Here is a 15,069-nt window from a genome sequence, read left to right as displayed (position 1 = left end):
AGGCAGTAAGGGGAAGATTAAATTACATATAAAGGCAAATCTATAAGAATTACACCAGAATTCTCACCAGAGACTATGAAAGCCAGAAGATCCTGGACAGATGACATAAAGACACTAAGAGAACACAAACGACAGCCCAGGCAACTGTATCCGGCAAAACTCTCAATTAAAATAGATGAAGAAAACAAGATATTCAATGACAAAACCAAATTTACACAATATTTTTCTACATATCCAGTAATACAAAGGACACTCACTGGCATGCCCCAACACATAGAGGCAAGTAAAATCATAGATAAAGCAAGAATTAATTTTCACAACAAATCAAAGAGAACCACACAATCCTAAAGTAACCACCATTTATGTAATTAAGAGAAAGTGGCCATCACTATTCATTAATATCTCTCAACTTCAATGGACTCAATTCCCCACAGAAAAGACACAGACTGACAAACTGGATACACAATGAGGATCCAGCATTTTGAACTACAGGAAGCACACTTCAGAGACAAAGACAGACACTACCTCAGCATAAAACGCTGGAAAAATAAATTCCAAGCAAATGGTCTGAAGAATCAAGCTTGAGTATCCATTCTAAAATCATATAGAATCGACTTTCAACCAAAAGAGATCAAAAAGCTTAAGGAATGACATCTCATATTCATCAAAGCAAAAATCCACCAAGATGAACTAGAAATTATAAATATCTATGCTCCAAATACATGAAAGAAACCTTACTAAACCTCAAAAAAACATATTGCCCCGAAAATAATAATCCAGGAGATTTAATCTCACTACTCCCATCACTAGACAGATAACAGAAACAGAAATTAAACAGAGACATATACAGACTAACAGAAGTTATAAACCAAATGGACTTAACAGATATTTTACAATATTCTATCATAAAACAAAAGGACAACTTCTTCTCACCACTTCATGGCACTTTCTCCAAAATTGATCATATAATCAGTCATAAAGCAAGCCTCAAAGGATACAGAAAAATAGAAATAATCCAATGCACCCTATCAGACCTCCATGGGCTAAGGCTCTTCTTCAATAACAATTAGGAAAGAACTACTCACATAAACATGGAAGTTGAACAATGCTCTACTCAATGATAACTTTGTCAAGGAAGAAATGAAGAAAGAAACTAAAGATTTCATAGAATGTAATGAAAATGAAGGTACAATATACCCAAATTTTTGAGATAAAATGAAAGCTGTGCTAAAAGGAAAACTCATAGCTGTGAGTGTCTGCATAAAGAAACAGGAGAGAGCATATGTCACCAGCTTGAGAGCACACCTAAAATCTCTAGAACAAAAAGAAGCAAATACACCCAGGAATAGTAGAAGGCAGGAAATAATCAAACTTATGGCTAAAATCAACCAAGTAGAACAAAATGGACTATACAAAGAATGAACAGAACCAAAAGCTGGTTCTTTGAGAAAATCAACAGGATACATAAACCCTTAGCCAGACTAACAAGAAGGCACACAGAGTGTGTCCAAATTAACAAAAAAAGAATTGAAAAGGGAGACATAAAAACAGAATCAGAGAAAATTAAAAAAGTCATCATATCATCCTACAAAAGCCTATAATCAACAAAACTTGAACATTTGGAGAAAAATGACAATATTCTAGAGTAATGCCAGGTACCAAAGCTAAGTCAGGAACAGAAAAAAATGTTTAAACAACCAATAACTGCTAAGGAAATACAACCAATCATTAAAAACCTCCCTAACAAAAAGAGTCAAGGATCAGATGGGTTTTGTGCAAAAATCTATCCAGAATTCATAGAAATTTTCATACCAATACTGTCCAAACTATTCCACAAAATTGAAACAGATGGAGCACTACTGAATTCCTTTTGTGAAGCCACAATTACTCTAATTCCTAAGCCACAAAATGACCCAACAAAAAAAGAGAACTTCAGTCCATTTTCCCTTATGAATATCGATGCAAAAATACTCGATAAAAGACTTGCAAAAAAAGTCAAAGAACACATCAAAACAATCATCCCTCATGATCAAGTCGGTTTTATCCCAGGCATGCAGGGATGGTTTTGTATGTGGAAATCTTCAACCTAATCCATTATATAATCACACTCAAAGATAAAAACCCAATGATCCTTTCATTAGATACTGAGAATGCATTTGACAAAATTCAACACCCATCATGACAAAAGACCTGGAAAGTACAGGAATTTAAGGCCCATACCTAAACATATACAGCTAATCCATAGCTAACATTAAACTAAGTAGAGAGAAACTTAAAACAATCACACTGAAATCAGGGACTAGACAAGGCTGCCCACTCTCTCACAACTTATTCAATATAGTTCTAGACATCTTAGCCAGAGCAAGTAGACACTGAAGGTGGTCAAAGGGATATAGATCGGAAAAAAAGAAGTCAAAATAGTACTGTTTGTAGTTGATATGATAGTATACTTAGTGACCTCAAAAAGTCCACAATAGAATTAATAAGCCTGATAAACAATTTCAGCAAAGTGGCTGGGTATAAAAATAACTCTGCAGAAAAGCTAAGCAAGCAGAGAAAGAAACTAGGGATATGGCACCCTTCACAATACCCCCCAAATAATATAAAATATCTCAGGGTTACTTTATACAAGCAAGTAAAAGATATAAGCATATGAGCAGAACCTCAAGTCTCTGAACAAACTGAAGCATACTTCAGCAGGTGGAAAGATCTCCCATGTCCATGGACTGGCAGAAATAATACAGTAAAAATGACCATTATACCAAAAGCAACCTACAGATTCTTTCCAATCACCATCAAAATTCCAATCCAATTCTTCATAGAGTTAGAGAGAAAAGTTAATAAATTCATCTGGAATAAGAAAAAACACAGAATAGCTAAAACTGTCCTCAAAAATAAAATTACTTCCCTGGGAACCACTATCCATGAACTCGAGCAGTATTACAGAGCAACAGTGATAAAAACTGTACGGCATTAAGACCGAGGTAGGCAAATAAACCAGTGGAATAGAATTGAAGACCCAAAAATCAACCCATACACCCATGGTCACTTATTTTGTGAGAAAGGAGCCAAAACCATCAATGGAAAAAAAAGATAGCATGTTTATAGAGTGGTGCTGATTCAACTGGGGGTCAGCATGTAGAAGAATGCAGATCGAACCAGTGTTACTACACTCTAGAAAGCTTAAGTCCATCTGGATTAAAGACATCCACTTCATCACAGATACACTCAAACCAATAGAAGAAAACGTGGGGAAGCATCTCGAACACATGGGTACTGAATATAATTTCCTGAACAAAACACCAAAGACTCATGCTTAAGATCAAGAATCGACAAATGCGATCTCATAAAACTGCAAAGCTTCTGTAAGGCATAGAACACTGCTGTTAGGACAAAACGGCAACCAACAGATTGGAAAAAAGATCTTTACCTATCCTACAACAGATAGAGGACTTACATCCAAAATATACAAAGAAACCATGAAGTTAGACTGTATGAGAAAAATAACCCTATTGAAAAATGGGGTTCAGAGCAAAACAAAGAATTCACAGCTGAAGAATATCGAATGGCAGGGAAATACCTAAAGAAATGTATAATCTTTAGTCATAAGGGAAATGCAAATCAAAACAACCCTCAGATTTCACCTCACACCACTCAGAATGGATATGATCAAAAACTCAGGTGACTGCAAATGTTGCGAGGATGTGTAAAGAGATGAACACACCTCTATTGTTGGTGGGATTGGAGACTGGAACAACAATTCTGGAAATCAGTGTGGAGTTTCCTCAGAAAATTGGACATTGAGATATCTGAAGACCCAGCTACACCTTTCTTGGCCATATACCCAAAAGATGCCCCAACATTTAACAAAGACACATGCTCGACTATGTTCATAGCAGCCTTATTTATAATAGCCAGAAGCTGGAAAGAAATCAAATGCTCATCAACAGAGGAATGGACACAGATATATGGTACATCCTCACAATGGAGTGTCATTTAGAGATACCAAGTTAATATCAATGGAGAAAATAAAACTTTACTGGCTCTTTATCTGACGTATGGATCATATCTTTTAGACACAAAATACCTTATGCTTCATAACTAAAGTAATGCAATTATATACGCTATATATTTGAATAAATGCTTAAAATAATGGCACAGTAATTATCAAAAATTACATGAAAAATACTAAACCCACAAATCATTGCTGAAGTACAATTACAAATAACAGTGTTTGTATAGTGTTGCTGGAACAAAGAACCCTGGTATAAGTTTGTTGGGTCTAAAATTTAATATAGTTATTAAAGAAATTAATATAAACCTGAAAACTGAAATTATTTGTGATCCAATAGTACCACTTATGGAATATCTACCTGAAGGAATCTGTCTACCCCAGTTTTAATTCCATGAATGTCTTTACCTTCTAGCTCTTCACAATATCCATGTTACAAAATTGGAAAAATAAATTATATAGGCACTAGACCTTTATTTAACCAACAAAAGAGCAAAATTATATCATTGGCATGGATATTGATGAAAATAGATATCATTGTGCCAGTTGAAAATTCAGAAGTATGAAGACAATTATCTAAATCTTATTAAAGTGGCCAACTGCTGTTTGTTTGACTTTGAAGCCTCTTCTATAGAAGGAAAGTCAGATGTCATGTTATAATCATGGTCACATTTTTCCCATGGTTCACATGGCCATAGAGAGGATTCTACTATTCCTGTTTTGCTAAATATCCATGTTGTCAAACTGCCTTCCAATTCTTATTGTTTTTGTCCATACATTACTGCTTTTATGAGCTGTGGTCAGAGAAATGAGTAGGTGTACTGTGCAGCAATTACTGTAGTTTGTGTGACTGGTATAAGTGCTAAGAAAGTGAGAAGAAGGGAGCTGAGTATAAGTCTAGGGAAACATTGCAGAAAAGGAGAAGGCAGAATATGAGGAACGAGAAAATGAAATTGTCCCATCTAGACATGACACAGTTATTGGAACTATGGGCTCACTGCATCTACAGTCATATGACAAAGTCCTGTACATAATTAAGACAATGGATTAGGGAAGATCCAAGCAGGCAGTACTCAGTGAACCAATGGATTATAAAGAAAATAAAACAGGAAAACATAAAGAACATGAAGCTGAAAAGGGAATGTATCCAGAGAGTGTAGAACCAAGTTAAGGATCGGTGTGATCTAGGTACATTGTATACATGTGTGAGGAATAAATAAAAATTCTAAAATAAAAAAAAATTCTGAAAATATATTAATGATTTCTATATCCTATGGAAGTCATTTTTCTCAAAAATAGAATAGAGTATCCTAACTTTTTGTAAGTTGCAGAAAATTCAGTGAAAAAATTTAGTTACCTTAGTTCAGTGAATGCTGTCTGCATTATGGAAATATCAAACTGAGGCTCATTAATCTGTACAGTTAACTTATATCACCTGTTCAAATAAAATAAAATGAAACACTGCATAATGATCCACCAAAACCAAACTGCACACTAGAGATTGAAATCCAAATCGAAAAATGTCCTGTTCTTAACCTCAACAATTTTACTCTTTGAAACTCCAAATTCTTATGAATATAAAAGTTCTAACCTGATACTCAGCATATATTATGGTGTCTCTGTGACTTATGTGGTAAGACTTTTAGGGTGGCACATTGCCATCAATTATGTCATTCATTTTTAAAATCCTAGGACAACAAGATCTAAAATCCATGGGCTTTGGTTCTGACAGCCAGAGATTGCACTCTGTACATTATGACTTTATATTAATTAGCTAAACTATGAAATGCAATTTGCTGCCTCACAAAATTATATTGATTCATTGCTATGGTTATGACAAGGGTTTCTTTTAAAAATAGAAATAAATTTCTCATGACAAATTTTACTTTCTCTTCTGGTGTTTTGTGGGGTTTTGATGAGCTTAAACCTCTCCTTCCCAACATAGCACTGACAATAGATTATTTCTCACTGTAGATCCTAGTCACACTAAAGAAAGGAAAAACACTGAATATAGTATGTGCTTTGTACTCTGTCCCAACAGATCGTTTTTGACCTCTTCTTCATCATCTTCACCACTACACCACCACCACTACCACCACCACCACCACCAACACCAACACCACCACCACCATCATCAACAGCATCAACACCATCATTATCTAATTTACATGAAATTGAATTTGGAATTTTGATACACCAAAGAATGAAATGAGAAGTATTGTGCTTGAATAAGATATATTAATGAATACTAAGTACTGTACAGTCATTTTAATGTTATAAAGATATTGCAAAAGTTGCTTCAGATGATTGAATGAAATGCTAGTGCCCTACACAACAGGGTTTGGGAGTCCCTTAGTGAGAGAATGGTACTTTACAGCAAGGCCTTCATTATCAGATTTTGACTCAACAAATCTGACAACGAAGTGAAATTGTCACAGAAATAGGATAGTGCCTCTCTAGAAACAGCTTTTATCCACTAATATGCATTTACTTCTATTTCTTAATTGTCATGTTGATATGGGCTTAGGATACATTATGTTCTATTTATTAATGATATTTTAGTATTACTTGGTTTAATTTTGAAAATTTAAAAGGAACATACCTATGCCATGATTGTATCCCATAGAACTTTTAATTTGATCTTGAAGAGATTCATGAAAACTGAAGTATCGAAAATGTATACCTTCCCATTCAAAACTTGTAACATCCATCATGTGAAACTCCCACTGAACCTCTGTGGATTGATGTCTCTGAAAGCATTTAAAGACTCTCCTACTGCATTATTGCCACTCTACAGAAGCTTCACTCCCATATTGGCCGTTCCAGATTGGCTGTAAATAAATCATTTGCTGTGTCTTCGAAAGGGTTTTAAATATTTTCATTAACTTTTGATGTGGAGCTACTTAGGACTTTGAGAAAAGGGGACAGACAGGCCCTAGAAAGTATGTTTTTAAAATTATTTTCTTAAAATTAGACTTTCTCTTGCAATATTTTTGAATTATGATTTCCCTTCCCTCTATTACCCCATTCTTCTATGCCTCTCTAGTCATCTGTTTCTACATTCTTCTGACTCTCAGTAGAAAACAGTCATCTATGGGATAAAAATAAAATGAAAGTTAATGAACTGGAGTAGAACAAAACAAGCAGATAGAAAAGAGCCAATGCATGCTACAAGAATCAGATACAGACACAGAGACCCAGACTTCCATTCACATACTCATGAATTCCATGGAAACATAAAACCAGGAAAAAATATATACACAAAACATACAGAGAAAAAATTAATAAATAAATAAACAAATAACAAAAGGAAAAAAAACATTCTGAAGAAAAAGTCCTAACAAGGATTTTCCAAAGATAATATTGAGTTCCCTTAGTGCTTTATATGCAGTCTACCCTTAAAATTAGTTTGGTTACCCAGTGAAATTGCCTTGGAGAAAACTAAGTTTTCATTTTCTAATGATAACCCATTGAAGATAACTTCCAGTTTAGAGAGAAGGTGAGATGCAGGGCTTGGCTTCTTTCAAGGGCTAATTAATAATTAAGGACATCTGTGAGATGCTGTCCTCTGAGCATGATACATTTGTGGCACTCAGGAATTCACAATAGTTACATCTATCTGAACAGACTCTATACAATATTGATACTGCCTATTCAAAGGAACTAAGCGCAGTGCTGGAAATAGAAAATGATGTAGCTACGGGCGTCTTACCAGGTGTTACATGTATAGCTTCATGCACATGTTCACAGAAGAGGCTCAGTTTATATCCAGGGGGTCATGAAGCAAAAAAGATAAAAGACATGCACGTTCTATGGGATTTGGTGTAAAGAGAGTATGTTGATTGGGAAAGATATTAGATTGAGAGTGTAGAGGGCTTCCATACATGTGTTGCGCAAGTGTGGAATTGTCAAAGAATAACTTGCTTTCTTAAAACTTTCAAATGTAACCACTAAGAACGGTTTGGCAGACATTCTTTCAAATCTACTCTATTTGTTTTTAAAATTGGGTCTCATAGTGTAGCTCAAATTGAACTAGAACTCCCAGTGTTCTATCTACTGCTTCCCATGCTCTTGTAGCAGGTTTACTCTACATTGACAAAATTATAGAATATGTGTAAATCTTCTGTTTATGAAGTTTGATTACATAATGCAATATTCTGTCATGTGTTTTTCTTTTAACAATATATCTTGAATACATGTGCATGGGGAATTTCTTCATGGACTATCATCCATTTGATAAATGGTAGTATACTCATTTGTTTAAATAATAACCTCATGGTGGCTTTCATATTATTTTCATTTTCATTAACTAAAGTTAGCTACAGAAAATCAGCATGGACACTGACTCAGGCACTGTGCTCAGTGGTGATTATTTACATTATATTTTGTATAAATTACAAAACACTTTGTTGGAATGATGTCAAGGCTGTTAAGTAATGTAATATTTGTATAAATACTGCCAATTTCCATCTCAGAGACTATAATAAATACATATAGTAATCAATTTTATGTGAAAGAACCCATAGTATACCATTCAAAATTAAATGAGACATATATTTTAAAAGGGTATCAGTCTCTGACTTCTGTCATATTTTGAATAGGGGAAGTATTGACGAAGTTGAAGCAGAGGGCAACCTCTATAGGAAGACCACCAGTCTCAAATAACCCGGACCTCTGAGATCTACCAGACACTGAGCCACCAACCAGGCAGCATACACAAGCTGGTCTGATGCCCTGACACATGTATAGCAGAGGACTGACTGGTCTGGCCTAATCCTTGAGAGACTTGAGGCCACAGGGATTATGGTGTCTGGCAGGATTTGGGGAAAATCCTCTTGGAGTCAGGGAAGGAAGAGGTGGAATGGGATAAAGAATTCTGGGAGGAGACCAGGAGAGTGTACAATGGAAAGAATGTAAATAAATAAAATAATTTATAAATAGATTCACTTATAAATTCAAATGCTAGATTCTTTTTAACATCTACATTGCAATTCAATCATGAAGTTTAGCGTTTTATGCTTACTGAACTGTGTAAGCTTTAATCCTTAACTTCCTCTTCATACTATTTGCGAATTTTCTTTTTTATTACATTGCATCAATTCTGTTTGCATATGTAGAAGGCTTACTCTTTATAATTTGTGCAGAAAATAGATTTATGAATCTTTTTATATTAATGATCTGTTATGTGTGAATGTCTATGTATAGATTTGTGCATATGAACACAGGTACATGGGGAGACCAGGAGCTGCTTTTGTAGATGGTCACAAGTGGCTTCATGGGTGTTGGAAACCGAACGTGTTTGCTATTAAGAACAGTAAGTACTCTTAACCACTAAGCTAATACTACAGTACTCACTCCATAATAAAATCAACCTATTTATAATTTTCTGATGTATTTCAGGGTATCATTGAACTTGAGACATCTTGCCACGTTTTAAGTGCTATGACTACATACAAGCATTATTTTTTCCAGCTTTCTTTTCTTTATCATCTTAAGATGTGTTGGATTAAATATGTTAATATTATGCACTAAATTCTTCAAATGTTTACTTACAAAACCTTGGGTTAGTGTCTGTTTCTTTCCTCTGCAATGACTATATTAATTTTACACCTTGCAGTTCTCTCTTTACACAGTCCATCTGATGTGTTTTTGCTTTCATATAGAATGAAGTAAGAGCTTTTTAGTTGTTCTTTGAATAGTTAATGTACTAAGAAAATGCTTTGAATTTTCTATTTGAAGGGCAATACATTAATTTTTAAAATATTCCTAGAGTTTTGTTTTTTTTCTTAGTATTATTGTTCTCATTAGTCTCATTATTAATATTCTGTGTAAGCTTTTATGTGTTCTGGTCATATAGTGAATATAGAAGTCTCCCAAACATATATGAGTAGGTATCTAATTTAGGTTCTTGGCTTTTCATGCCATGAAATTTTATCTGCTAAACCACCTCACTGGAACACACTCTAACACTTTAAGGTGACATATAGCTCCAGGCTGCTTTTATATATACAATGTTTTCATGATTTGGCTTTTAATAAATATTTTTGATTATTCTAATATATTTTATTTTCCATGTCCACTTGGTAACTCTAGTATGCTTATTTAATATTTAATTATTTTAATCATAATTATGCATTTGATACCTAGATAATGTAAAATTATCTTAGATACAATTGAATACATGCAATTAGTTACCTAAAGCATGAAGCTTGGTACATAATTTTGTTCATTATTACTATGCATTTGCATAAAACAGGATATTTCAAAGTCACAATCCTGATGCCAATTTTACACAGTATGACAGCTAATAACTATCTGTGATTTTTAATCACTTAAAAGGATTTAGGATTATATTGTTAAATCTTATTTCCCCAACATCAAGTAAATAGATTTTATTTTGCTTCAATTAAGTAAATGTGCTATAGCAGGAAAATTTAATTTCCTTTTATTAGTTAAGACTAAATTTAACTTTTACATCCTCCTGCCTATCAGAAAGTCAATATTCTATTACAGGAAGATGTGCCAGGCACTGGTCGAATTTCTAGTATAACCTGTAATTACAATCATCAGTCTTGTCAGTTTTAAGTGATTGTTCACAACATGCCTGGAGAACACAATGATCAACATGGCAGAATATCCACGATGGCAGGGCAGTGGCATAAATAGATTGGTAATAGCAAAAAAACTCTAATTTTGCTTAAGTCCTGTTCAATGAACATGGATGGTACTGGTAATTTACCCATGTGTAGAAGGCTATTGAAGCTGTGGTTATGGGGTAGAATGAAAAGCCCCTTACTTACTTAAGCAAGTATCTTACCTAACAACAATCAAAGCCATGTGTCCTTATATACAGAATTAATTACAGTCTCTGCAACAAAGATCACAGGAAAAACCCCAGCCATTCAAACTGCAGGTTAGCAATTTCAAGTCCAGTCTCAATGGCTCTATCTACAAAATGTCACTTGATTCAAGGCTGAGAAACATTACAGAGGAGGGTGCGAGAAGATTGTAAAAGACTAAAGAGTACTACGAGATGGGTTCTCAAAGTAACACCAGAAATTACACTCATAATGTCTCACTAACATGACTGCCTACACAACAGCTGAGGAAGAGAGGGAATGGGGAAGAATTAAAGTTTAGTTTTCTTTCTGTTTCAACTCCTCCTCCTCCTCCTCCTCCTCCTCCTCCTCCTCCTCCTCCTCCTCCTCCTCCTTCTTCTTCTTCCTCTTCCTCTTCCCCTCTCTCTCTCTCTCTCTCTCTCTCTCTCTCTCTCTCTCTCTCTCTCTCTCTCCCCCTTATTGGACTTAACCTTTGTACATGGTCATAAGAATGGGATATTTTTCAGTTCCCAGCTCCGAAAAAAAGAACCAAAAAAAAAAAAAAAGAATAGGATATTTTCCCTTCTTCTACACGCTGGCTTCCAGTAGAATAAGCCCTATTTTTGAATAATGCTATGTTTCTTCCTTTGATGATTTTATCTCCTTTACCAAAGATCAACTGATAGGTGTGTGGGTTCATTTCTGGGTCTTCAATTCTATTCCATTGTCGATCTCTCTGTCTCTGTACCAACACCGTGCACTTTTTATCACTGTTGCTCTGTAATACTTGTTGAATTCTGGGTTGAAGATTTCCCCAGAAGTTCTATTATTGTTGAAGATAGTTTTCACTTTCCTGGCTTTTTCTTAATCCAAATGAATTTTAACATTGTTTCTTCTATCTCTATTAAAGAATTCAGTTGGATTTTTGATGGAGATTGCATTGAATGTGTAGTTTGCTTTTGGCACAATGGTCACCTTTACTATATTACTACTGTCAATCCATGAGCATGGAAGCTCTTTCTATCTTCTGAGACCTTCTTCAATTTCTTTCTTCAGATACTTGAACTTCTTGCATACAGATCATTCACTATCTTGGTTAAATTCACACCAAGATATTTTATATTATTTTGGACTATTGTGAAGTTTGTGAAATCACTATTTTCTTTCTCAGCCTGTCTATGGATACATTGAGGAGAGGAAGGCTCCTGGTATGTTTGAGTTAATTTTATACCCTGACATTTTTCTGAAGTTGTTTATCAGGTTAAAAAGTTCTCTGGTGGAACTTTTGGGATCACTTAATTATACTATCATATCATGTGCCAATAGTGATATTTTGATTTCTCCCCTTTCCAATTTGTATCCCATTGTCTTCCATTTGCTGTCTGATTGCTCTGGCTTTGACATGAAGAACTGTATTGAATAAGTGGGGACAGAGTGGGCAGACTTGTCTTGTCCTTTATTTTAGTGAGATTGCTTCAAGTTTCTCTCCATTTAGTTTGATCTTAGCTGGAGGATTTCTGTATATTTCTTTCACTATGTTAAGATACGGACATTCAATTCCTGATCTTTCCACGACTTTTATCCTGAATTGCTGTTGAATTTTGTCAAATGCTTTCTCAGTATCTAATGAAATGACCATATGTCCCTATCTTTGAGTTTGTTTACATGTTGGATCACATTGATTGTTATCTGTATATTCAAACATTGCTGCATCCCTGATCATGACGGATGAATATTTTGATGTTTTTTTAGATTTGGTTTGCAAATATTTTATTGAGTATTTTTGCATCAATATTCATAAGGGAAATTGATCTGAAGTTCTCTTTCTTTTTTTGGTCTTTGTGTGGTTTAGGTATTAGACTAATTGTGGCTACATAGAAGCAATTTGATAGTGCTCTGTTTTAATTTTGTGGATTAGTTTGGACAGTATTTTTACAAGGTCTTCTATGAAGGTTTAATTAAATCCTGTACTGAACCCAACTGGAACTGGGATCTTTTTGGTTGGGAGACCTTTAATAAATTCTTTTATTTCTTTAGGATTAATGGGGTTGTTTAGATGGTTTATTTTTTCCTAATTTAATGTTGGTACCTGGTATCAGTCTAAAAAATTGTCCATTGCCTCCATATTTTCCAATTTTCTTGAATATAGGCTTTTATAGTGAAATCTCATGATTTTTGCAATTTCTTCAAATTCTGTTTTTATGTCTCCCCTTTCATTTCTGATTTTGTTAATTTGGATACAGTCTCTGTGACCACGGGTTTGTCTGGGTAAGGGTTTATATATCTTGTTGTTTTTCTCATAGAAACAGATTCTGGTGTTGTTGATTATTTGTAAAGTCCTTTTTGTTTCTACTTGATTCATTTCATCTCTGAGTTTGATTATTTCCTGCCTTCTACCCCTCTTGGGTTTACTTATTTCTTTTTGTTCTAGAGCTTTAGGTGTGCGGTCAAGCTGCTGATATATGCTCTCTCCTGTTTCTTCTCCCAAGCATTCAGAGCTATAAGTTTTCCTCTTAATACTGCTTTCATTGTGTCACATATGTTTGGGAATGTTGTATCTTCATTTTCATTAAGTTCTAAGAAGTCTTTAATTTATGTCTTTATTTCTTCCTTGAACACATTGTCATAGAATAGAGCATGGTTCAAATTCCATGTATACATGAGCTTTCTATCATTATTGTTTTTGTTCAAGACCAGTCTTAGTGTATGGTGATCTTACAGAATGCATGGGACTATTTCTATCTTCCTGTATATATTGAGACCTGTTTAGTGACCGATTATATGGTTAATTTTTGAGAAGGTTCATTGAGGTTCTGAAAATAATGTATATATTTTTATATTTAGGATGGAATATTCTATAAATATCTGTTAAATAAATTTGGTTCATAACTTCTGTTAGTTTCTCTACATGTCTGTCCAAATTCTGTTTCCATGATCTCTCCAGTGATGAGAGTGGGGTGTTGAAATCTCCTACTATTATCTATTATCTATAAATGCAATGTATGCTATGTACTTTAGTAAGGTTTTATTTTTTTTTTAATGAATGCAGGTGCCCTTTCATTTGAAGATACATAGGATGGAGAGTTCATCTTGGTGGATATATCCTATGATGACTATGAAGTCATCATCCTCTTTATCCTCCTTAGAAAGGCATTTCCTTCCATATCTTTTTTTAAAGACATTTGGTTGAAATTCAATTTTATTTGATATTATAATCCAACTTCAGCTTGCTTGTTCAGGCAATTTTCTTGAAATTTGTTTTCCATGCATGTACTATGAGGTAGTATCCATCTTTGTCTCTGAGGTGTGTTTCCTGCCTACAGCTAAATGCTTCATACTCTTTCTGTATCCATTCTGTGAGTCTGTGCCTTTTCATTGCGGACTTGAGTCCATTGATGTGGAGAGATATTTATTGTTCTAATTAGAGGTAGAATTATGTTTGTTTGTCTCTCTTTTCATTTCATTGCAAGGAAATTATATTCTTGTTTTTGGTATGATGTATTTTCTCTCCTTGTGTTGGTGTTTTCCATGTATTTTCTTTTGTACGCCTGGATTTGCTGAAAGACATTTCATAAATTTGGGTTTTTCATGGAATATCTTGGTTTCTCTGTCTATGTTACTTGAAAGTTTTACTGGATACAATAACCTGGTCTGGCAATTTTGCTCTCTTAGGGTCTATTTGACATCTGTCCAGGATATTCTCACTTTCATAGTCTCTGGTGAGAAGTCTGGTGTAATACTTATAGGTCTGAGTATATATGTCACTTCGACCTTTTTCCCTTACTGCTTTTAATATTCTTTCTTTGTTTTGCACATTTGGTGTTTTGATTATTATGTGATGGGAGGAATTTCTCTTCTGTTCCAATCTCTTTGGAATTCTGTGTGCTTCTTGTTTCTTTTGGGGCATCACTTTCTATAGGTCAGGGAAGTTTTCTTTTTTAATTTTGTTGAAGATATTTACTGGCCCATTAATTTGGGAGTCATATCTTTCTTCTATACCTATTATCCTCAGGTTTAACTTTTCATTTCCGTCTGGATTTCCTTTAAGTTTTGGGCCAGGAAATTTTTGTTTTTACATTATCTTCATCAGTTGTGTCGATGTTTTCTATGGAATCTCCTGCCCCTGAGATTCCTCTTCTATCTCTTGCATTCTGTTGGTGATTCTTGTATCTCCGGATCCTTGTCTCTTCCTTTGTTTTTCTATGTCCATCTTTGTCAACTTTTTGCTTTCTTTATTAT

This window comes from Rattus norvegicus (assembly GCF_036323735.1).
Source record: "Rattus norvegicus strain BN/NHsdMcwi chromosome Y unlocalized genomic scaffold, GRCr8 chrY_unlocalized_15, whole genome shotgun sequence".
Taxonomy (NCBI): domain Eukaryota; kingdom Metazoa; phylum Chordata; class Mammalia; order Rodentia; family Muridae; genus Rattus; species Rattus norvegicus.
This window is presented reverse-complemented; position numbering follows the sequence as displayed.